Genomic DNA, 22,639 nt, shown 5'->3' on the forward strand with positions numbered 1-22,639 from the left:
AAGAAAAAGAAAAAAAAATGCCTTCATCAAAGGTACAATATTTACAACACAAATGATGGTCATAGGTTGCAATTTAACCCTTATTAATAGCAACAAAAAATTACAGTCATACAGTCATAAGTGGAAAGAGATTGGTGATGAAAACGATGAGATTAATAGTAGTGTAGATTTAGTAAATAGTTTGACAGTGTTGAGGGAATTATTTGTTTAGCAGAGCGATGGCCTTCGGGAAAAAACTGTTCTTGTGTCTAGTTGTTCTGGTGTGCAATGCTCTATAGTGTCGCTTATGTCCAGGATGTGAGGGATCTATAAATATTTTCATGGCCCTCTTCTTGATTCGTGCAGTATACAGGTCCTCAATGGAAGGCAGTTTTTTTCTGCAGTTCTAATTATCTTCTGAAGTCTGTGTCTTTCTTGTTGGGTTGCAGAACCAAATCAGACAGTTATAGAGGTGCAAATGACAGACTCAATAATTCCTCTGTAGAACTGGATCAGTAGCTCCTTGGGCAGTTTGAGCTTTCTGAGTTGGCGCAGAAAGAACAGTCTTTGTTGTCCTTTTTTGATGATGTTTTTGATGTTAATTGTCCATTTTAGATCTTGCGATATGATAGAACTTAGAAATTTGAAGGTTTCTACTGTTGATACTGTGTTGTCAAGTATTGTGAGAGGTGGAAGTATGAAAGGGTTTATCCTAAAGTCTACCACCATTTCTACAGTTTTGAATGTGTTCAGTTCCAAATTGTTACGGTCGCACCACAAGGCTAGACATTTGACCTTACATCTATATGCGGATTCGTCATTGTCTCGAATGAGACAAATCACTGTTGTGTCATCTGCGAACTTCAGTAGTTTAACAGATGGATCATTGGAGATGCAGTCTACAAAGAGGACCCTTACATAGGTCTTTGGAGATTCAAGATGTTGTAAGATGTAGTGCAGAGCCATATTAACAGCATCATCTGTTGATCTATTTGCTCAGTATGCAAATTGCAAGGGGTCTAACAGCAGATCCATGATGGTTTTCAAGTAGGAAAGCACTACTTTCAGAGTACTTTACAGAGTACTTTACACTACTTTACAGAGTCAGCATATCGCTCCCAACAATATGCAGCCTTCCACCCTCAGAAGGATGGAAGGCTGAGTCAACCTTGAGCTGGTGAGATTCATACTGCCAAACTAGGCAGCCGGCAGTCAGCAGAAGTAGCTTTCAGTACTGCATTCTAACCACTGCGCCACCATGGCTCACAATTATTTGCAATACATGATGCCGTGCAAATTATGTAAGACACTAATGTTGTAAATCTGTGATCAATATGCAGATTATAACATCATGTTATTTCCTATATACAATGTCTAGAAAACCAAGGGCGGGGATAGACAAACTGAGATACATGGAGGTATTGTTTTATTAGGATTATTTAAAAAGTGTTCAGAATATTTTTACCTTATAATGATGAGCGAATTTAATAATACCAGCAATAATAATAACAGCAAAAGATACTCAGTTAAGTGTTTTTTTAAAATGGCTTTTAAACTTGCCACTGTATTTGTGTGTTCTAAAATGTTCTAAAGAGAATAGTTGTTTTCCAGTGTGTTGCTCTGATAATCCATGTATGGGTAATCTCACTTCTAATTGCCAGAGACTGAGTGCAAATATTTTTTTCCTTTGACCACGCCTCCTTGCTTGTGATCTTCAGTCTTTCCACTCAGTCTAATTGAAGAGACCTGAGTTAGATTTCTCTGGCATTTAGGTGTCAGGTTACTTCAATTTTGGATTATTGGACTTTAACATCTCAGGAAGAGCTGAGCAACGAGAGATTTGTAAGGAGGTTTACATATCCTCCTCAGCTGCAGGCGGTCTGCTTCGCGTCCCTGGGACTCCAGATTGCTAGCAGCTGCCCAGGACCCCATTTGAAGCAGCGTTCTGGAGTTGCTGTCCTGTTGAGCACCTCCGATGTTTGATTCTGCCGCCGGTGGAAGACCTAGTTTCTTGGCTTGCTGGTACAACCACCACCACCATTGCAGCTCTTCTCATAGGGGCGGCTTCAGAGTCACTGCCCAGAGAACCGGAGCAAACTCCATGATCCAGGAAGACGCTTTGCGGTACTGGGAAGGCTTGTTTAGCTTTCACACCATTATTTTCTTGTTTGGCAGGCCGTGGGGGCACTGGGAATGGTTTTCCGCTCACGCTTGCCGTTTTGTGTCCAACTTCAGCTGCGGCGGCAATATAAGAGGCCTTTAGGTCTCACGCCAAAGGGTGACTGCCTTCAGGCTCCGGGACTTTGAGTGGATTAAAGCCGAGCCAAATTGCGAAGCGGCATTTGGGGGGGGGGCTTAGATCCTTCCCACGCCTTATCTCTTGGTTCTCTTGGGCCTGTGCCAGCGCTAGAAGGACACCTGGATCTTCTCACCACCCTTTGGAGCAGCGCGATGCAGCAGCATACAAGGACAGGTTTGCCTGTTCGCGCCAGGCCTTATTATCTTGCCTCCTCTCCAGCCTTTATATAGGTTTGTTCTCTGAGACTGTGACTTTGGGGGGATGCATTTTAGCTCCTCCTTAGTTCAGTTGGTCTTATTACCTGATTTAGTCAGATTTGCCACCCTAATTATCAAACTTCTGCTCATTGGCAGAGTTGATAGGATTGTACAATCATGGTCGATTCTGCTCTGTCATCGGATATTGAGCAAGAAGGCAGCCCACCCAAAGCTCACAAACCTAAGCATTCTGGTTCCAAACAGTCTAGGAGGGTCACCAGAAGTAAGTCACACTAGGATAAAGCTTCCACATCTGGACCTTCTAAAAGAGCCACAATGGAGGATAAGGATGCCAAGAGGCATCACAAAGCCTTGGAATGTCAATTTGACAAGGCCCAACGTAAGGCACAGGCTGCTACCCACCTGCGTGCCTCTGATGTTAATTTACCAGGACAGGTTGAGATAGCCCCATTATCATCCCAAGTGGCTGAGGGGCTGAGAGGCTGGGCACCTGGTGAGGCTTTGCATGAACAATGACCAATTATTGGGGTTTCCCAAGAGGTGCCTAACATACAATCGGTGGGAGTTCCTTTACCACCTGTGGCTACCTGCTGGATCACGGAGGCAACGTTCACCCCGACTGCAGCTGGTCTCCGCGCTTGGGAGGGGCTAAATTCTGGTCACTCCATGGACCTTCAGACCATGATATCCGAGGCACTTTCAGGAATCTTTGCGGCTGGCATTCAACATGGCACTCGATTGCCACCAATGGAAACCACAGCCAGGCCTCAGGTTTCAGTGTATATGTCCAGTGCCTCTGGGTCCCCTTCTGCGCAGGAATCCATTCATAGTGAGGATTCTCTGCGGGAGGATGATTATCAAGGAGATTTAGAATTTTCTGAAGACAAAGGGATGATGCCGGATAAGCCGGCTTTCCCGGGACTTTTCTGACCTTCACTCTTCAAATCATTGTCACATACAGAGTTTTGACAGGTCCTGTTTCCCAGGCTCAGGACACATCTAATCCACATGAGGGCTTGTTCATGATACCAAAACTGGAACATGACTTTATTCCTTGCCCAGCTCTTTTCTCGGAGATGGTCCAGCTGCCATGGGATCAGCCGGATTCTCTGGCGGGCCCTAGTGGACGTGATAACTTTATCGCTCTGCACTTGATCATGATGAGCTGTTGCAACTACCTTTAGTGGACGCACCTGTAGCTAGCCTCACTTCATCCTCTGTCGTCTCCAGTGACATCAGGGAGGGGCTTAAGATGGAGGACAGAAGGGCTGAAATATCCTTTTGGAAAACTCACCAAGTGGCTGCTTGGATTATTAGAGCTGCAACATCCGCCTCACTTTTTTAACAGGACATCTTTGATTTGGCTTCACCAATTGCAAGAGCAGCTACCCCCTGACAGGCACGGCTTCACCGACATTAATAAGCTGGTGGCTGCCATCGAGTACTTGGCAGACGCATCATTGGATGTGGCAAAATTTGCTTCTCGTGCTATAGCTTCTGCTGTCACCTCTTGCAGACTCTTGTGGCTCCGCCATTGGAAGGTGGACATGAAGTCAAAATGGAAACTTCCTGCAGCTCCATACAAGGGGTCCACCTCTTCGGAGCAGCGTTAGATCCAATATTAGTCGAGGGAAGAGATAAGTCCTACCTAATTCGTATAGGAGGCCAGACCGCAGATACACTCCTTATTCACAGCAGCAGCCCTTTCAAGCTGACTCTGGACCCAGGGTGTGTGTGTGTCCTATTTTCAACGATCTTACCCCCAGGGGTTTTCCCAATCTTCTGACCGACCAGCATTCAGGGATCGACGCCAGCCCCCTTCAAAAAGATCCTTTTGTGGAATTGGCACCCGTCCTTTCCGACATGGCAAGTGACACCCAGCCGCCTATTCCCATTGGCGGTTGGCTCCAACATTTTCACCATCCGTGGATGTTATCCACGACCATTGCTTGGATTCTGAGCACGGTGGGTTTTGGCCTCACCTTGGAATTCCAATCCAGCCCTCCAAACCGTTACCTCCAATGCCCAGTTTCTCGACATCACATAAAGAAACATCTCATGGATCTTGAGAGCCAACATCTTTTAGATATCAAGACTATTGAACGGTGCTGAGGGACCAAGAACAAACCAGTAATCAACTTCTTCGCCTGTCCTGAAAATGTGCAGCTTCAGAGGTTTTTTTCGCCGTTTCCAACCCCAAAAGAGGAAGGATGCAACGCCCTTCACTGCACATGGCCTCAGGGGCTACTTTATGCGTTCCCTCCAATACCACTCATTCAGATCCTGCGGAAACTATTAGCCAAAAGAGCAGAGATGCTTCTGGTAGCACCTCATTGACCATGCTGGTCCTGGTTCGCCGACCCAGTAAGCCTTTCCATCCCTGGTGGATTCCCCAGGACAGGATCTCTCTCAGCCAGGTGGTTGTTCTCCATCCGGAGCCCGAGTGGCTCCAACTGACCGTCTGGCACTTGAGAGGATCCTCCTGAGGAAAGATAATCTTTCAGGGAAGGTGATACAAACCATACTGGTGTCCAGGCATGTTTCGACAAACCGGATTTAGAATACTTCATGGTGATCCTTCTGTCTGTGGTGTTCCAAGCAACACATAGACCCAACTTCTGCCTCGAATACCTAAGGTTCTTGAATTCTTACAATCTGGTCTGAACAAGGGGTTGGCTCCCACTACGCTACATCGCCAGGTGGCGGCCTTGTTGACTATCCTTACCTGTGACTCCCACCGGACTCTCTCTCAGCATCCATGGATTCGTTGTTTCCTCCAAGGGGCTACCAAACTTCGGCCACTGGTGGTGCACCGCTACCCAACGTGGGAACTTTCTTTAGTCCTTCAAGTTCTTACGTCTTCGCCATTTGAACCGCTGGGATCCATCAGCCTCCCAATTTTTTACTCTGAAGGTCGCTTTTCTCCTGACAATTACATTGGCCAGGAGGATCTCTGAACTGGCGACCTTGTCCATTAGAAAGGACTTCTGTATTTTCCATTCAAAGAGAGTTGTACTGCAGTTGGATCCCTCCTTTATGCCCAAGGTGAACTCTCGGTTTCACTGTGCCCAAGAGCTCATTCTGCCTGATTTCTGTCCAGCTCCAAACCATCTGCTGGAAGAAAGATGGCACACCTTGGACGTGAAGAGGGCCCTCCACAGGTACATTAAGAGGATAGCTTCATTTCGGACAGTATCCTTTCACCCTTCATCAGTGGGCAAGAAAATTTTCTCAGCAACGGTGGGCCGGTGGCTAAGGCTTGTATTTCAAAAGCATATGAATTCAACACCAAGTCTCTTCCTGGACGCATTTTTGCCCATTCCACTCGCAGCAAAGCCACCACGGCTTCTTGGGCTACTCAGGCATCAGTCACCAACATTTTTCAGGTGGCCATCTGGTCGTCATTGTCACCATTCATACAACATTACAAATTGGACAGTTATGCTTCGGCTGATACATCATTTGGGAGGAGGGTGTTACAAAGTATGCTCTCCACCCAGGGCCCGGGGATCAGTTCTGCCCCCACCCAGTGTCCTTAACCTTGGGTATATCCCATACGTGGATTATCAGAGCAGTGCATTGGAAAACGGACATTGACTTACTAAACGTCCATTTTCTATGCGCTGCGACGATAATCCAACCGCCCCATGTAGGCAGCCTGATCCTGGCCGTGGTAGGTTTCTTCTTCTTTTTTCTTGTCTTCTGCAGAATCTCCGACTGACTGTGCCTTCATGAAAAGACTGAATATCATGCGCAAGGAGGCGTGTCAAAGGAATGGAAAAATAATATTTGCACTCATTCTCTGGCAATTATAAGTGAGATTACCCATACGTGGATTATAGTCGTAGCGCACAGAAAATGGACATTCAGTAAGTCAACATCCGATTTGTGCTACCAATTAAAATTTCAAAATGTGGCACAAATTATTTGTGTGCATGCTCTTGTGCAAAATTTAAAAATAGTGGATGGGTGTTAGGCTTGGACCATTACATTAACCATTTGTCCCAAGTAAGACAGTCAGGCCTTCTGTTTGCCATGGAGGAAAAATGCCCATTTTCTCTTTTCAAATACCGTATATACTCGAATATAAGCCGATCCGAGTATAAGCCGAGGTCCCCAATTTTACCCCAAAAAACTGGGGTAAACTGGGGACTCGAGTATAAGCCGAGGGAGGGAAATGAGGCAGCTACCGGTCAGGGAAAGCCTCCCTCCCTCAGCCGAGAAGGCTGGCGGCTCCCCCGCCCCGCCCTCTCACTGCACCGGCAGGGCTTCCCCGCGCTAATGCAAAAGCCCGCCAAGTTTGCACCATCCGGTATAATGTGAAAAAAAGAAGAAAAAAAAAACTCGAGTATAAGCCGTATATACTCGAGTATAAGCCGAGGGGACGTTTTTCAGCACAAAAAACGTGCTGAAAAACTCGGCTTATACTCGAGTATATACGGTAATAGGATGAGGAACACTTTAGCAAAAAAAAGCCTGTGTTACTGAATCAGCTCAAAAGCTTTGTGCTGGGCAGGGATTTTTAGAATTTGAGGGAGGCTGAGACAGAAGGTTTTATTTTAACCCCGACTTTCTTTTTCTTATGAGATTTGTTGAAGGCCACATTCAGAAACCTCCCCACACTTTCTTCTCATCTCACCTATGCTGTTCAAGCATTTGATATATTTGTGAGTCATTTCCTGACTTCAGCAGGGCTGGGGGTGTGAAAAACAATCGTCAAGTCTTACGAGTGCCCTTGGACATTTGTATGGACCACTTGCCCTGCAGTGCCTTTAACCAAGCACATCCGGAAGTGCCGTTTTGGTTTCAAATCTGAAATGCTGCATAGCTCTATTGCCTGTTGCAGCCAAGGGGAGTTCTAAACAGAGTTATGGTTAGGAAGCTTTCTCCTTCAGTGCAAGAATCTGATAAAGCATAAATAGCGTGGTCTCCCTCAAAATTGAATGTGGCTTATATAATGGTGATAGAAGTAATGTTTCCTTCAGCAGCTGCTACTGCTGAATAACTTTTTAGTGATTCTTATTCTTATAAGGGCAATAACAAGTAAGAGCAAAGGATAAAATACTTTTTAAATATTTGCAGCTTGTAAAGGGGTTAGTGCTTTATATTCTCTGTTCCTGCGTCAGATGAGGCAACTGATTGGGCAACAAAGAGAGAAGGGTTGCTTGAGTAAGATCTATGGATTTCTTGGTCAAAGTGAAAGGGGGTTTAAAAAGAGGTTTAATTAGCTCAATTTACCACCATTAGAAAAACACCCTAAAAAGTATGTCTATAGGCTTAAAGGAGCAGCATGCCAGAAACTGACCAACGATGCAAAGCAAAGCCCCATCCATGGGATGCAGGCAGCACATGAAACCAGCTCCCCGTCTGGTCTGTGGAAAACCTCTATCCACAGAACCAGTTGGGGACCACTGATCTAGGAGACCGTATACAGCTAATAACATCAGCAGATGCGGCTCTGTTGAGGCCATTGACTGATGAAACCAATTTGTTGATTTCCCTCATTATTCTTCCATATCACAGTTTTGCTGTGAGAAGCAATAGTTTTTCTAGTTTTAACAAGATCTCTGATTAACTAAGTTACTATAAAATTCCTTTTTCTGAACTACTGGTGATTATGACTCAGTGTTCACACTTCCTTGTCTAAATGTTGTTTGCAATTTTAAAAGTTTGTAATTTCTTCAGCGGTGAAACCTGTATTCTGGACAAAGAAAATCTAAATTCTGCATTTTATCCAAGTATTACAAAGGCAGAAAATTAACAAGATGGACTTCAAAAATGGTATAAGTGGTATTTTATTTATTTTTATCCTACCTTTATTATTATTTTTATAAATAATTCAAGGTGGTGAACATACCTAATACTCTTTCCTCTTCTCCACAACAATAGAATGTATATCATTGCAGCCATTCATAATTACAACTTAAACTTAATTACAACATATGGGTGTGTGTGTGTGTTTGTGTGGGTTAAAGATGAAATTCACAAGACTATCTATAGCATATCTGTTGCCTTTTTTGTGCCCCATGTAAAGTTTTCCTTCTGCATTCTTTTGAAAACTCTGTTTCTTTGAGAGCAGGGAAATTCGCTAAATCAGGAGTGTTGATTAAAAGTGGAAGAATTGCTTTCTTTTAATTATTTTTATATTGCACAAAAAGTTCCCAAGACTTCAAGGAGGAAAACACCGAGGGACTGTCATTTTGCACCAGGCTCAACCCAAACATTTTCCAAACCTAACAAGACTGGAATCTTTTTATTGGACTCAGAGAGTCTTTTTTAATTTAGATTGGACACCTGTAAATATTTATTTAAGTTTTTTATTTCCCAATTTAATTCTGAATCATGTAGGTATATAAACAGCAGTATAAAACAATAAAACATTTATGCTTAATATAAACATTAAAACATCCATGGTAAATAAGCTGACTGTGATATTTTATGTAAAAAATCTACAGTACTCATACATGAGTATTTGCATTTGTGGGGCAAAATGGAGTTGAAAATCTTCTCTGCAATCTAAACTAAGCCAGGGGATTTTTAACAGGTGATAATGGAATTCACCCTTCTAAATTCTTTTATTGGACTGGGCAATCTAGGTTATGGGAAGTCATGTATGTCTGCAGCAGCAGAGGCTCTCCCCAGGAGTCTGCATTCAGGAAAGATTGGAACTTGAAGTAACCTCTATTTTGAACCACCAAGGAGAGAGGGTTTTGAAAACATTCAATAAATGACTCTAAAGTCATTTTGAAAAGTATTAATCTGGGCAGCAATTGTTTGCTAAGATTGTTATGAACTAAAGTTGCTCCTCTGGAGAGGAGTGGGCGACAGATGTCCTTTGTGTTATATTGTGCTATATTTGTACTTACCTGAGAGGTGCAAGGTTTGGCATTAGGAATGTTGAGGTAATTAGTTATTGATTTCATCTAATAAAGCACTCCTTAGGATATTAAGTAAAAGGGAGTCATTAAAATCATTGGATGCAGAATAGCTCCCTGTTGTGTAAATTTATACTTGAGCTTTTGAAATAGAAAACATCTTAGCAGATTTTGAGTACGCTAACTAAAAATACAGTTCATTATCTCCATGATGGGAGGTTTTGACTGTATTATATCATTCATCCACCTAGAATGATTTTGGAAAAACAAAGCTCTCTGCTGCCATGAAGCCTATATTTTAATTGGGGGCATTCCCCTCCCCCAAGGAAGCGATGCAATTATACTTATTTTTCATTTTGTGGAATCTGCTTTGTTTTAAAAATATATGTCTAGTGTTCTGTCTTTTTTGAGTTCTAAACCATATTGACTAGTGTCAGTACTCAATGACAGCAAAGTAGTTTGGTGATTACCCCTTTCCCCTTAAGCTTTATTTGTATGCAATTGTATGCTACACATTTGCAAGATTGTAAGTGGTTTATAAATCATAAAACTACAAAATATTCATAAATCAAACCACCCTAATATATTACTAAAGTTATTTGTCATCCCCATTTGTTTTTATGATTTTGCAAAATGTCATAGTGGGGAAATTTGACTTGGGACAAAGCTGTTCTGAAGTGAATAGACTACTGCTTTATATCCAGTCTTTTACCCAGATGCCTAGTTAAACTCTAACACACACAATTATGATTTCATTTTGATCTGTGGGGATATAGTTCAAATGCACAAGGCATTTCAGAGCAACTGAAGTTCATAGTGCAAATAATAATATATAGTCTATATAGTCTTCCGTATTAGATGTACCTTATCCATCAAGTGTGACAGTTACATAGTCCAAAGTGCACTATTCACAAAGCAAAACAAAAAACATGGAGTTACATACACCAGTTTACTGGTTTTCTACCTAGCTATTTCAAACTGCAAATCTTTTTTGCATGTTCTGAACACAGTAAAGATGTTTGTGATATATTAATCCATATATCATATACAATTTCTGAATGGTTTCACAAATCGCATAAACCAATATTATATTTTAATTTGTTTTGAATGGTTGTGCTCTGTGATCTCAGTCACTGTAGTTTATCAACCAGTTCCTAGCTTAGCTTGATTTGTTAAGCAGACCATTCTAACTTGCTTAAGAAATATGAGAATCAGTTATGGTTTAGTATGCTGTTTATTTTTAATCTGATACAAAGATCTTATTTTTGCTGCAATGGGATTACAATTTTATTTTTGGAACTTTAATAATGCCTACTCAGCATGGCAAATAGCAGTAAATTTTTCATGCTGGCCCAAAGGTTCAAACCAGAGCTTCCTGTTTTAGAACTTATGTCACAGATGTTGACAGCACCCACACAACGTATTTACCCAAAGATCATTTATCATTCTCTTGTTTTTTGATAATATGCTCAGTATCTTTTTGAGTCTGCCTATCCACCATTTCCTTTTTTAAAAAAGAAATAACCAAAACAATAAATACTAGCCAAATATACAACTAAGTACGAGATGCTAAAGTATATTCTGTCTTCACCCGAGGAGTGGAGGAATTAATTTATTTGGAAATGGATGCTATACGAGATTGGGAATTAAAACAACTGAATCTACAACAAGCACTGTTAACCTTAATATACTTAATCTGAAATCAAATCTGGGTTAGGGTGATATACTAAGCCAAACCGTAATATTGTATAGCTATTCTCAGTGTCCAGTGTCAGTGCAGTTGGTACTTTAATTATATTTCTAACAGGTTCATCCAGTTGGTCAGTGTGCTGTTTGCCGATAGATCCATTTACGTTGAGAGGCATCTCATTTTGGATAGTGAGACAATGTCTATTCAATCTAAAGCCATTTATGGGAGGAAGCTCTCTTGCATTTCATGAGTCTTAAAATCAATATGGATCAGAATGTATTATTATTGAAATTGTCATTGCATGAATTTACAGATTAACATTCGTAACTCTAGCATTATGCCAAATAAAATCTTAAAAAGAGTGAAAACCTCTACTAAAAATGTTGAGAACATGCAAATATTGAAAATTCTGTTACTAAGGAGATTAATATGTTATCTATATATTCCTCTAAGCGTACTCACCAATCTTTTCCAGTCTGTATGAACAGTCTTCTTCCGTATGTATTTGTATATTGCACAGATTAGCACCTCTTGCAGCCTAAGTAGTTCGGTGGCTATTTCATCTGCACTCATCTTTTTCTATTCCACAGCCGATCCAGTGCCTCTCATACCGTACCTCACTTTCTAGTGGAGTCAGCCTCCTGAACCTTTTCTTGCTACAAATGTTTCTGTCCTTCTAAAATGACATTTGTAAAAGAATCAGTTAGTAGTGCCTGTCACCACCTTTATTCTCATTTGCCTTTTGTAGATTTCTTCAATACCTGGAATAGGAATATATATTCCTATTATAACTGTAAATTTTCCTATGACTTACTTCATCTTTTAAAAACATCTTTCTTTCTTTGTTTTTTATTATGGTGTAACATTCCTTTCTTTCTTGATACGTTGGCTGTCATATTTCCTTGCCACAGGAGTTTTTACCCTACTGGTTTTCCTTTCTATCAGGATGGTTTATCCTGAAAGTTATTGTCATTTTTATTTATTTTATTTTTTTTGCTGAACTTCATTTTTTTCTTTTTCTAATTATCTTGTAATTAATCTGAATTTAATCTCATCTGTCAAATAATCTTTGTCTGTGGAATTTGTGAAAAAGTGCTAAAAATAAACATTTTTTCCTGCAAAACTAATCATCCTTTGCAATTACCCAATCCAAATCTTTTGGCAATTCAGGTTTCATCTTTCAAACTTTCAGCTTTCTTTCCAATCACCCATTACTTACCCTTTCTGGGCTTTGAATTGAGAAACTTCAATGTTTTCCATGTAATTCATATATAATTAATATCACAAATTATTTGTTATTCCATTATAAAGTGGGACAGATCCTTAACAATATTCTTAATAATATTGTTCTTAATATTACTGCTATTGCAGTTCTTAATGTGGTTTTATGCCATAAATCATTTCTCAACTAACTCAACTTGCTCATACAATCCAAGTTCTCTTATTCCTAACTAGCAAATTTAGAATTATTTTATTTTGACAGTTTTAGGTTTCCCTTGGTTCAAATTCATAACAGATTGGGGAAGGCCTGTGTAAAATAGATAAATGATTCTCATATTTCATCTCCCAGTTGTACTGGTCCTCATAAAATGTGGAAATGCCCTTTCAATATGAGCATTAACTACATTTCCTTGTGGCTTCAATTTGGCCACATCAACTTTCAGATAGAACTATGACATTTCAAAATCCCCCCCCCCAAACCTTAAAAGTTTCGAAGTTTATAGGGAAGGATGACTTGACTAGGAGCTCATAGTCTTGCCAGCATCATTCTCAAAAGAAGATACTAGGTCCTCCCAAAATTGTAGATTTTAACAGTCAGATTTTAACACTTGCAGAAGTTGGTTGAAGATGGCCCTCCTGTTTGGATGACACACAGCTACCATCCCACCCCTCCTTTCTTTCCTTTGAGTATTACTCTAAATTTTATAATAATCAGAAGGCAAATACCTCTTTGGAAGGCAGACTGTTATTTTACCCTATTGAGCAAATGCTACAACTTTGAGGTCACAGATCTAGCCAGCATCATATTAAATAACTATTTAGCTGCTAAATCCAACTTCCCTAAATAGTTTAGTTGATTGATAAAGCTTTCATTCATTGTATGTAAAAGATTATGTGGAAGTTTTACTCTTGGGAAAGATTCTAATCGGGTCCCTCAGCAAGGACTGAATTTACTTGGCACTTTAGATGGCTCTGTTGTGTCTACAAAAAGCCTATAACAATGATGGGGAACCTTTTAGCACTGGAAACCCGAAGACCAGCTGGCTGGTGCGCATGTGCATGCTGGCCAGCTGTTCTTCAGGCGGGCTTGAGCCTCGGAAACCTGAAGACTGAATTAATTTATTGCAGGTTCTTTGAGCAGTTCAAAAATCAAGTTAAAATTACAATAAAAACACATCTTAAATGATGAGGAATGATTCTATAGTAACAGGACAAAGTAATATTCAGATAATCCACAAAATATGTAAGCATTAAAATAAGTAAACCACTTTTAGTATACATGCAGTATCCACTAAAATCAACCAAAATTAGACCATTCATAATTAAAACGAGTAAGCAAATTATTTAATATTAATGGCAATACTTTGAATGTTCTCCAAGCATTGCAACCAAATATTTAAAAATTATAGACATCCTCCAGAAGTAAAATCAAGTCTACAAAATATAATACAGTTCTCCAACATGTGGTGGTTTCATCTATCATTCCACTCCAAAAGTTTTTTTCCTAAAGGAAAAAGAGCATTGCCTACCTTTGTTAATCCAAAGTGCTGCCATAATACTTTATAAAATCAGAGCCTTGCTCATAATTGAATTTGTGGGACATCTTTTTCCTTATTTCTTCTCCTTGTTTTCATTGGATGGGTATTCAGAAATTGAAATTATACAAGACGACACTCCTTAGAAGCAGTCACGGTTCTGGGTATCAAAAGACCAGAATCTTGCAGCATAAATAACAATTGCAATAACAATAGCGCTTAGACATATATTTATATACCGCCCCACATTGTTTTAGAAATGAATCAAAACATTTTTTTAAAAATGAATAGCCGATTATTAACAGTGCTTCAGAGGGCATTGGTTATTATAATCCAAAAGTTATACTTTAACTTTTTAAAGCACCTCAGTCTGACACTGCAAATTGTTTTGGAGGCTTATCCGTTACAGCACAGAAGTACAAGAACTACTATTTCTCGCAATTCCAGATGTACACTTTTTCAGGTTTTGAATTTGCTTATCAAAGCTACCAGTAGTGAAGGAGTCACTGAAGCAAACTATTACTTTAAAGCGGAAAAAATCACTTCCTCTCTACATGACGAAGTGCCTTGTTAAGACAAAACAAAGCCACTTCCCATAGCCCAAGTAAATTATTAAAAATAACAAGTGTCCTCTTTTCAAAGCTCTCAGATTAATTAATATCACATACATTTCTTGGGTTTTTTTCAGTTCCTCTTTTCCAAACCAGGTAAAAAAATGTTCCTTATTGTAACATGGTAAAAATCAGCATTTTAAAAAATCTTTTACATTTGCAATAATCTTTTGAAATAAGAGATTTATCTAGTGTAGTGAATCTGAAGGTGCTCAATTGTTCTAATATGTATATGTTGCTATTTAGACCAGTGGATAGCATGACAATACAAGTGGTTTTATGGAAGACTTGCTATAATATTCCTGGTTAATTTTTGACATAAAATATGTGATGAGAAGTTCTTGCTCATCAGAAAAATGGTTTTGGATACTAAATTATCAGGAGTCCTTAATGGAAGTTATATGGTAGTATTTTAAATACTAAGGGTATTCCTAGAAGTTGCATTTAAATCTTGTCTACTAAGTAGACAGTAGCATTTAGAGAGATGACAAACATTTCTGATCAATATACAGATGGTCTACTAAAAACTGAATGTCATAAAAACATTCTTATTCAGTCAGAGAAAATAATTTGTTAAATAAGAGGAAATTGTCAAGTATGCTTTGTCCTCTCTACTGCAATCTCCCTTATTAATGGGGAAGGTCTTTAGCAAAGTTCATTAGTGCTTTGCCTGATTTTGTGTTGTTGTTTTCAATTCTTGCAAAATCCTTGATATGCAGAGTAGTTTTCTATCAGGCAGACCTGTAATATGGAATAGTATGGTCAACTGAATTTTTGGCCATGGTTTGCTTTTTTTGCTTCCTTTGCTGTGAAGAATAATTTTCATTTTATAAAATTCATTTTTGTCTGTAGTTGCACTTATAAAAACCAAATATTTTAATGATACTTTAATGAGAGATACTTTATTCTTGTGACTTATTGGCTCCACCTCTTCTTCCAGAGGAGCAATCAAAGGCTGCCAGTATGCTTTGGTACCGATAGAGCAATCTGAGACTTATTTTGAATTTACAAGAAACATTGATGTAGATCCTGCCTCTTAGGCCAAAGACAGTATAAGTGTAGACAAGTCTAAATTGTTATTTTTCTGCTCGTTTTTGTGTGTGTGTGTGTGTGTGTGTGTGTGTGTGTGATGTTGCTAGAGTGGAAGCACTATAACATGACTATTGATAACTGACATAACTGGAGGCAATCCGATCCTTTTGATACACGAGACAGAAATCCAAAATGGTATTTCTTTGTTAAAAATATAACAAAGTAATAGGTAGCTTGTTGCTCCCCCCATCTGTTTGGTAAGGAGGAAGTAGTTCTTAAAACTATAGGCTGGTTTAAACTATAGGCTGGTCAATCTTTTCCGTCCCCTTTCTATGAACTGATGGGAATATATTATAATGAACAGGAGAACTCCTAGATAGATATATAAATGAATAGGCCTAGCTTTGTTTGTAAGGCTTATGTTAATTTAAAGGTTCTGGAGAACCCATTGACCTCTTAAAGCTTATTTAATTATAAGGAAATAAAGAGAAATTATACTGCACATTATAATTCTTGGGATGATATTTTCTTAAAATGAAAAGACATACAGTATGAATGCCTGGAATTTTTAAAAAAATAGCTTTAGGAATGTCCAAATGCTCTTCAGTTTGGTTAGGCAGCAGCATTTCTGAACCACTCAGAATGCTGTAAAGCGCTATGGAGTGGTATATAAGTCTAAGTGCTATTTCAGTCTCTAGCTTATTTGTTTGCTGTTTAAGTGGCAGATGACTTTGCCTCAGTGATTTGGACAAGATGACTTTGGACAAGCAAAGCGAACTCACAGTGGGCTTTTTCCCCTCCCCTCTTTTTATTTATATTCTGCCTTTTTTTACAAATATCCAAGGTTGCTGACATATCCAACTCATCTTCCCCCTCCTATGATCCCCACAACAACCATCCTGTGAAATAGGTTGGGCTGAGAGATTGATTTGCCCAAAGTCACCCAGTTAGCTTTCATATTCCAAGGTAAGACTTGAACTCAGGGTCTGGACTTTAATCACTAGAGCAAACTGTCAAGCTTTAAAAGAGCAGGCATTTTTAGTTCTTCAAGAGTTTTTTTTGTTTGTTAAAGAGATGGATTAAAAAAAAGCTTTAAGCTTTTGAGCCAGCAAGGCAGGAAATGTAAAGCTGCCTTATGAACCCCAAATATGATCATCCTTGATCAGACCCTCTCCCTTTCCCCATGTTATTTGAAAAATAACCACCAGATGTGCCTATATTGGTATATCTGGTTATCCTGATTTGATGTTTATTATTGTTTGAAATAATATGAGTTAAAGTACTTCCTCTCATTAGTGAAGTTTCAGAAAGGCGCTATCTTTAAAAAGTGCTGTAAGTGGAGGCATCTTCTCCACGAAATTGGAATTAAATAGGCTGTATTGCCATGTTTTTATTTAAAAGTCTCCTGCTTCTTTACTATACATTTACAATGTGTAACTCGGATTATGCGTTTATAATATGTTATTCTCTAGAGCAAAGATGGAATTACAGTCTTAAATTTTGATTATGTCCAAGGCTAGAAAGAGAGAAATGTATTAACGATGTAATTTACCTCAGTGAGCTGCAGAGCACCAACCAACTGCACTTAAATACAGTTACTCATCATTCAGAACCATAGCAATCCTTATGATTTATATTGATATATTGATCATCAATTGTGTTGTAAATGTTGTACCTTGATGAATGGATCTTTTCTTTTATGTACACTGAGAGCATATGCACCAAGACAAATTCCTTGGGTGTCCAATCACACTTGGCCAATAAAAAATTCTATTCTATTCTATTCTATTTCACATTTCAACATGCTAAAATAGCAGAGGGGGAGCAACAATTCTTTCGCCCGGGGAGGAAAACAAGAGTTCACCCCCGAGATATAGGAATCTTTCCCGCCTCCCCCTGTATGTATGGATCCGTGTATTTACTTGCGCGGCGCCTTATAATCCCTGTATCACACAGATCCTCCGAGGACCGTCCCGCTGACCGCGCCTCGGCTATGGTTGCCATGACGTCGCCCTGCTAACTCCCCCTCGGTAGGCTTTGGCTTCGCCGCTGCCGCGTGCAGCTCGCTCGGACGCGCCCAAGCACGACTGCGCGAGAGGGCCGTGGGCTTTGGCTAATTGTAGCGGCGGATCCGGTCACGTGTGGTAGCGCTCGGGGCCGCGCCTCTACCCCTCCTCCCCAGTTGGCCCAAGGCAGGCTCGGGCGCGCGCGCTCAGGTCCGAATGTTGTGAATAAAATGCGCCGTTTGTTACACCCCGGCGGCGCAGGCAGCTCTTAAAGGACCAGAGACCCGGGGTCGCCGGCGCCTTCTTCGACCTCCCCGGCTGTGGGGGCAACTCGGAGGCGGCTGCAGCTCTGCAAGCGCCAAGGAAAACAAAGAAGCAACCGGAAACAGCCGTGGGGGGCGCGGGCACGGGGCTCGGAGCCGGCGCCCAGGAACCACGGCAGAAAGGAGGGCTGATGTGGGGTGCAGCTGCACCCAGAGAAGTGGAGCAAGCGGGCAGGTAGGCAGATCGGGGCGAAGAGGGCTCTCGTTGCATGCATGCACGCACGGCTGCGAGCTGGAGATGCACGGGGGAGGGAGGGGCGCGCCGCTCGGACCGCGAAGCTTAACGGTCCTCGGATGGCTAAGGCCCTTTTAAGCCGTAATTAAAAGCGGGTTTTAAAAATGCAATTTGGGTGGTGTTCGGTTCCTGCTAAAGATGGTTATGGGGGAGGGTCAAATGGGCCGGCACTGCAAACTGCGGCTTCCCAGCAACAAAAATGCAGTCCGGGGCATTTCCTCTTCCTCAATTGTCATTTGCACCTGCAGCTCATCGAGCGCTTAACGGAGACAGTCGATCATGTCTTCTCCTTTCTTTTGCAAAATGCGAAGGGCCGCTTTGTAGTTTTTCGTCCCTGATCGAGCCCCACGTCTCCTTCCTGTTCCTTTCAGCTAAGGATGAGGCGGTTGCAAGCCCCAGAAAGGGAATGAAAAGAGAGGAAACAAAACGGCCGAGGTGGGGTATAAAGAAGGATCCGGCTGGTGGGTTGTTCAGCGTGCGGTCGGGGAAGGGGGCAGCTTCCTGCTTGACTGACACGTGCTGCTGCTTTCTGCTGTTGTTGACGCCTTTGTCTTGGAGCGCGAAGGAGGCTCATCCCTTCGGGGCTCGAAGCCCGTCAGGCTCGGCTAACGAGGGTAGGGCAAGAGCCGCCCTCTTCTGCTTTTCTCTGGCTCGCGTTTCCGTTTTGGCTGGGCAGGCCGGAGGATAAGGCGGTCTCCGCTCTCTTTGTTATTGCTTTTGTTTCGCGCGGAGCACGTGGCCTGTGATCTCGCGGTTCTTAAAGTTACAGATCCCCAACCCTGGCTTCAGAAGTCCATTTTGACTCCAAGGATCCCCTCTCCTGGTCTTCGGGAACAAAAAAAAAGTAAGGAAAAAAAAAAAACCCCGAGAGAAATTCCCAGGAAACCGCCTCTTTCTCTTGGAGCAGAGTGGGATGGGAAAAGAAATTGCGGGCGACCCCCGGGTGAAGATGAACGGCCGCTGCCTGATCGAAATCAGGTCCGGCGTTTTGCAGCAAACGCAGAGCAGCTGTGTGGCACTCAAAGTGCGGGATTTATTCCGATTGGGATTAACTGGCAGTGACAGATTTCGAGACTGAAAAACGGTTGGTGGGGTCTGACCGTCTGAGTCGCCGGTTTGAGTTGTGAAACGAATTTCTGAAGGTGACTTGTGAATGCAAAGGACATGTGGAGGCAACAGGAACCAGGGTGAGTGGGTGGGGAGATCATGGTTGGAAGTAGCTTTCAGGCACTGCCTCTTTTTCTCTCTTGTACAAGGAGGGGGGGTGTAACCTTTTTGAGCGTTTATGGCTATGGTGGTTTCCTGTCATGAGTTTCTCTAAAGCTGCTTTTCCTTTGCTGCTGCTCTCCAGATGTTGAACTTCATGAAGTCCAGATAGTATTGACATGGGGAGGGGAGAATTGTGGGAGGGGTGTTCCAAATGATGGAGCATGCATGTGGGAGATGCAACCTTCCTTTATTTCAAGATGCCAATTCTATGAGAATCACCTCTTGAACAGAGCCAGTCTCTCTCTTGATTCTCCCAAAGTTTGCGAACCTCTCTTGTTCCCCGGAAACATTGGAAACATACTGCAAGTTGTTCCATGAGAGGGGAACATTTCCCTTCTTTGGTTTCTCCAAATGGATACAGAACTGAATGGTTTGAATTGAAATGGAGGAGAGGCACAGGAAGTGTAAGCAAAGTTATTGGTTATTAGGTTTGGTTTTAGAAATGAGAGCAAATAAAACGGGAAATTTCTACAAAAGGAGAAAAATCTTAATATTGCTTTGAAGAGTTTGTTGGCACTGGGGCTGTTATTACTTTAAAATAATTAAAGGAGAATATGAGTAGAAATCAAAATTGCTATTTAATTTTGTGACGTAACTGGTCTACCGAGAATTTCTGATTGATCTGCCAGTCAGAAAATATACCGGTAGCTCCTAGATGAATTTATCTGTCTTGGATTTTGCCTATCTTGATATATTTTGGGATCCCTTTTTCTTCCTTCTTCTCTCTCTTGTTTCTGTTTAACTTGGAATGTTTATGCGAAATTTGAAGCATGTGGTAGTGACATGCTTCACAAGAAGAGATGGGGCTGACACATTCTGAAAGTTCCCCAATATCTGTACTGCCATGATGATTTGGTACATTTTTCCTTGTAAAACTAGTATTTTACAGGAAGCACAATATTATTTTCTGTCGCATGCTTGGTTAGGCCTGAAGGCAAATATGCATTATATATGTTAGCTGATTGCCACTCTGTACAGTTAGAGGTCACAGAACTCATGAGATTTAACATAATGGAACAGAACAGCTAGAAGGCTTGGATAATGTCTGAGAAGATACTTAGTTTAGGTGCAAGAGGCTTTCCCCAATCTGTATTTGGATTTCAGTTCCCAGTTAGCTTTCCTTTGAGAATCAGGATCTCAGGGTACCTGGAGGGCACCAGGTTGAAGAAAGCTGTTCTGCTATAATGCCCTATTATGTTATTCTGAAGATTTTTCCCAGTTGACATAGCAGTGCTGATCAGTGAAAATAATTGCTTTATTGTGTCAGTTAATTCCACTTGAAATGGAAAGCTTTTATAGCAGTGGCTAGCCAAGGAATGATTAGATGAATTAACACATTGTTAGTTGCCAGACAGTTTTTATTTGCCACTAGTAGATGCAGTAGAGTTGATTGTTAAGATGAAAAGAGTGCCCCCTCCTAACATTTTGTCTTCTGCTGAGTGTCCAATAATATTATTTGATTCAGGAGCAGTGTGATTGCCATTCCACTCTAAGTGGAAAAATACCTTGATCCTGTTCAGACCTTTTTTTTTTTTTTTTTGCATTTATATGTTTAAAACAGCTCTTTTATTTGGGGAAGTTGCAAAAAGATTTTACTGTACTTTGTGAAATTTAAAGTGGTGATACATTTGCTAGGCTTTGGGATGCCACAGCCACCACAGAACCTAGTCAATCTTGAATTTCAGAAAAGCTAACTAGAGTTAGATTTAATTAGTGGTGGGATTCATGAAATCTCAGGGCTGTAGGCTGATTAAGGAAAAAAATATTTGGGGAATAGACAGTGGCAAACCACTTCTGAACAGTTGCCAAAAAAACTGCATGAAAAAATCTCCATAAGCCACAAGTAGATGAGCTGCATTTGAGTTTTACTTGTTACTTTTAAGGAGCAGCAAGAGTCTCTTTAATAATTGTGAAAATATTCATCTGGTTTCTTGTAAAACTGTTTGTGGAATATCTCATTCTATAATTTAAGACAGAACAAGAAGCAGTAACTTAAGCTGGAGAATGGACAAAGGCAAATATTTTAGGTGTTTGAATTTATTTTTAATGTTTAAACTGTCTTGAAATGAGTCTTGATTAAGTGGAAAAGTGGTGTTAAAACCCAAACAACAATTGAAATACTTTACAGTAGTGAGAAAGGGAGAGATACCTTCCTCAGCTCAGAACCTATAATAGAGAAAGGTTATTTTTTTGTAGAAATACCACGTAATACTGATGCCTTCAAAATGAAAAGTAAAATCTTCAAGTTAGCTTGTGTCCTGATAAATCCATAGCCACATCTATATAGTTTTTCTGGCAATAATGTGGAGGCAAATACCATTATGGCCAGGCATGTCAAACTGGCGGCCCGTGGGCCTCCTACAGCCCGCAGAGACCACGCCCACTGCAGCTCCACAAGGGCAAAAAACATCACGATACAACCCGTGATGTGATCGGGTTTGATACCCCTGATTATATCTGTACAAAATACAGTAGAATTTGAGGCATACAACTCCTTGTATCCTTGCATATTGCAATTGGAAATCCCAGCTCGCTCGGCATTGGCTTCAGCTGGCAGAGGTGGGGAAGTACCGCAGCGAATTGCCTTGTGTTTGTGCAAGAGCATTTTTAAGTAATTCTAACCATTTTACAAATATAGTTACTGACTGTTCTTGTTACCCTAAAGGTAGCTGCTGTATAGGATTGTCCTCTCTAAAATAATTTTTCCTCAACAAGCCAAGCAAACAGATGATTGTGAAAAAATGAATATTGCAAAAGAACAGGAGGGCAATTCTGATCAGTAACACAGGCCATTATCTTCATATACCAAATGTCTTGATGGTCTGCTGTTGCTGAGCCAGAAGTTAAATTAGAAAAACAATTGACCTGAGGAAGACAATTCTATTTTTTCTAAATCAATTGCCTTGACCTTTCTTGAAATTAATACTTGATTATGGGATGTTCATTTAGGACATCACAATCTCCCATTGGAATAATGTGGCATGTTCTAAATTACTATTAGAAAGGATAGTTTATTAATTTGCTTTGTGTTGTCTGTTTTTAACATTAATATGGCACTTGCAATGTTTAGGTATTGCACTGCTTTTTATACAGTTAAACAAGGTCATTCCAAACTTGCTATTGGTTGTCCATTTTTGCTTTCACCAATAAACATAAAGGAATGTCTAACACCAGACATCATGAGGGGGAAAAGTTTAATTCATAGAGAGCAATGGGAATCAGTTGTCCCTTGAAGTATAAAATCTCACATTGCCAACAAGATTGGATATTTTTGTGTATGAGAAGGAAGAGGGGGGGGCTTGTTGGCTACCATTTTTGTGTTAATATATGTGTTTAATTACAAACT

The 22,639-nt window shown here is 40.7% G+C and overlaps 2 protein-coding genes across 4 annotated transcripts in view; one reads left to right on the top strand and one right to left on the bottom strand.

Annotated features, from left to right (window-relative positions):
• Positions 1-17,528, bottom strand: part of CDHR2 (cadherin related family member 2) — an 87,422-nt gene extending 69,894 nt beyond the window's left edge. The window contains exons 1-3 of the mRNA XM_058167849.1: positions 17,383-17,528; positions 13,812-13,977; positions 11,524-11,737 (exon numbers count right to left, since the gene is read on the bottom strand). The gene's annotated coding sequence lies outside the window, so the exon portion shown is untranslated. The remainder of the gene's footprint in view (positions 1-11,523; positions 11,738-13,811; positions 13,978-17,382) is intronic.
• Positions 17,529-17,650: 122 nt separating this feature from the next.
• The window catches only part of RNF44 (ring finger protein 44), a 33,222-nt gene continuing 28,233 nt past the window's right edge, over positions 17,651-22,639 (top strand). The window contains exon 1 of one of the 3 annotated variants that reach the window (XM_058167218.1): positions 17,651-17,964. The gene's annotated coding sequence lies outside the window, so the exon portion shown is untranslated. Of the gene's footprint in view, positions 17,965-18,845; positions 18,869-22,639 lie in introns of those variants that run through there. The other 2 variants (XM_058167215.1, XM_058167216.1) reach the window with 2 other exon arrangements.

This window comes from Ahaetulla prasina, chromosome 2 (genome assembly GCF_028640845.1).
Source record: "Ahaetulla prasina isolate Xishuangbanna chromosome 2, ASM2864084v1, whole genome shotgun sequence".
NCBI lineage: Eukaryota > Metazoa > Chordata > Lepidosauria > Squamata > Colubridae > Ahaetulla > Ahaetulla prasina.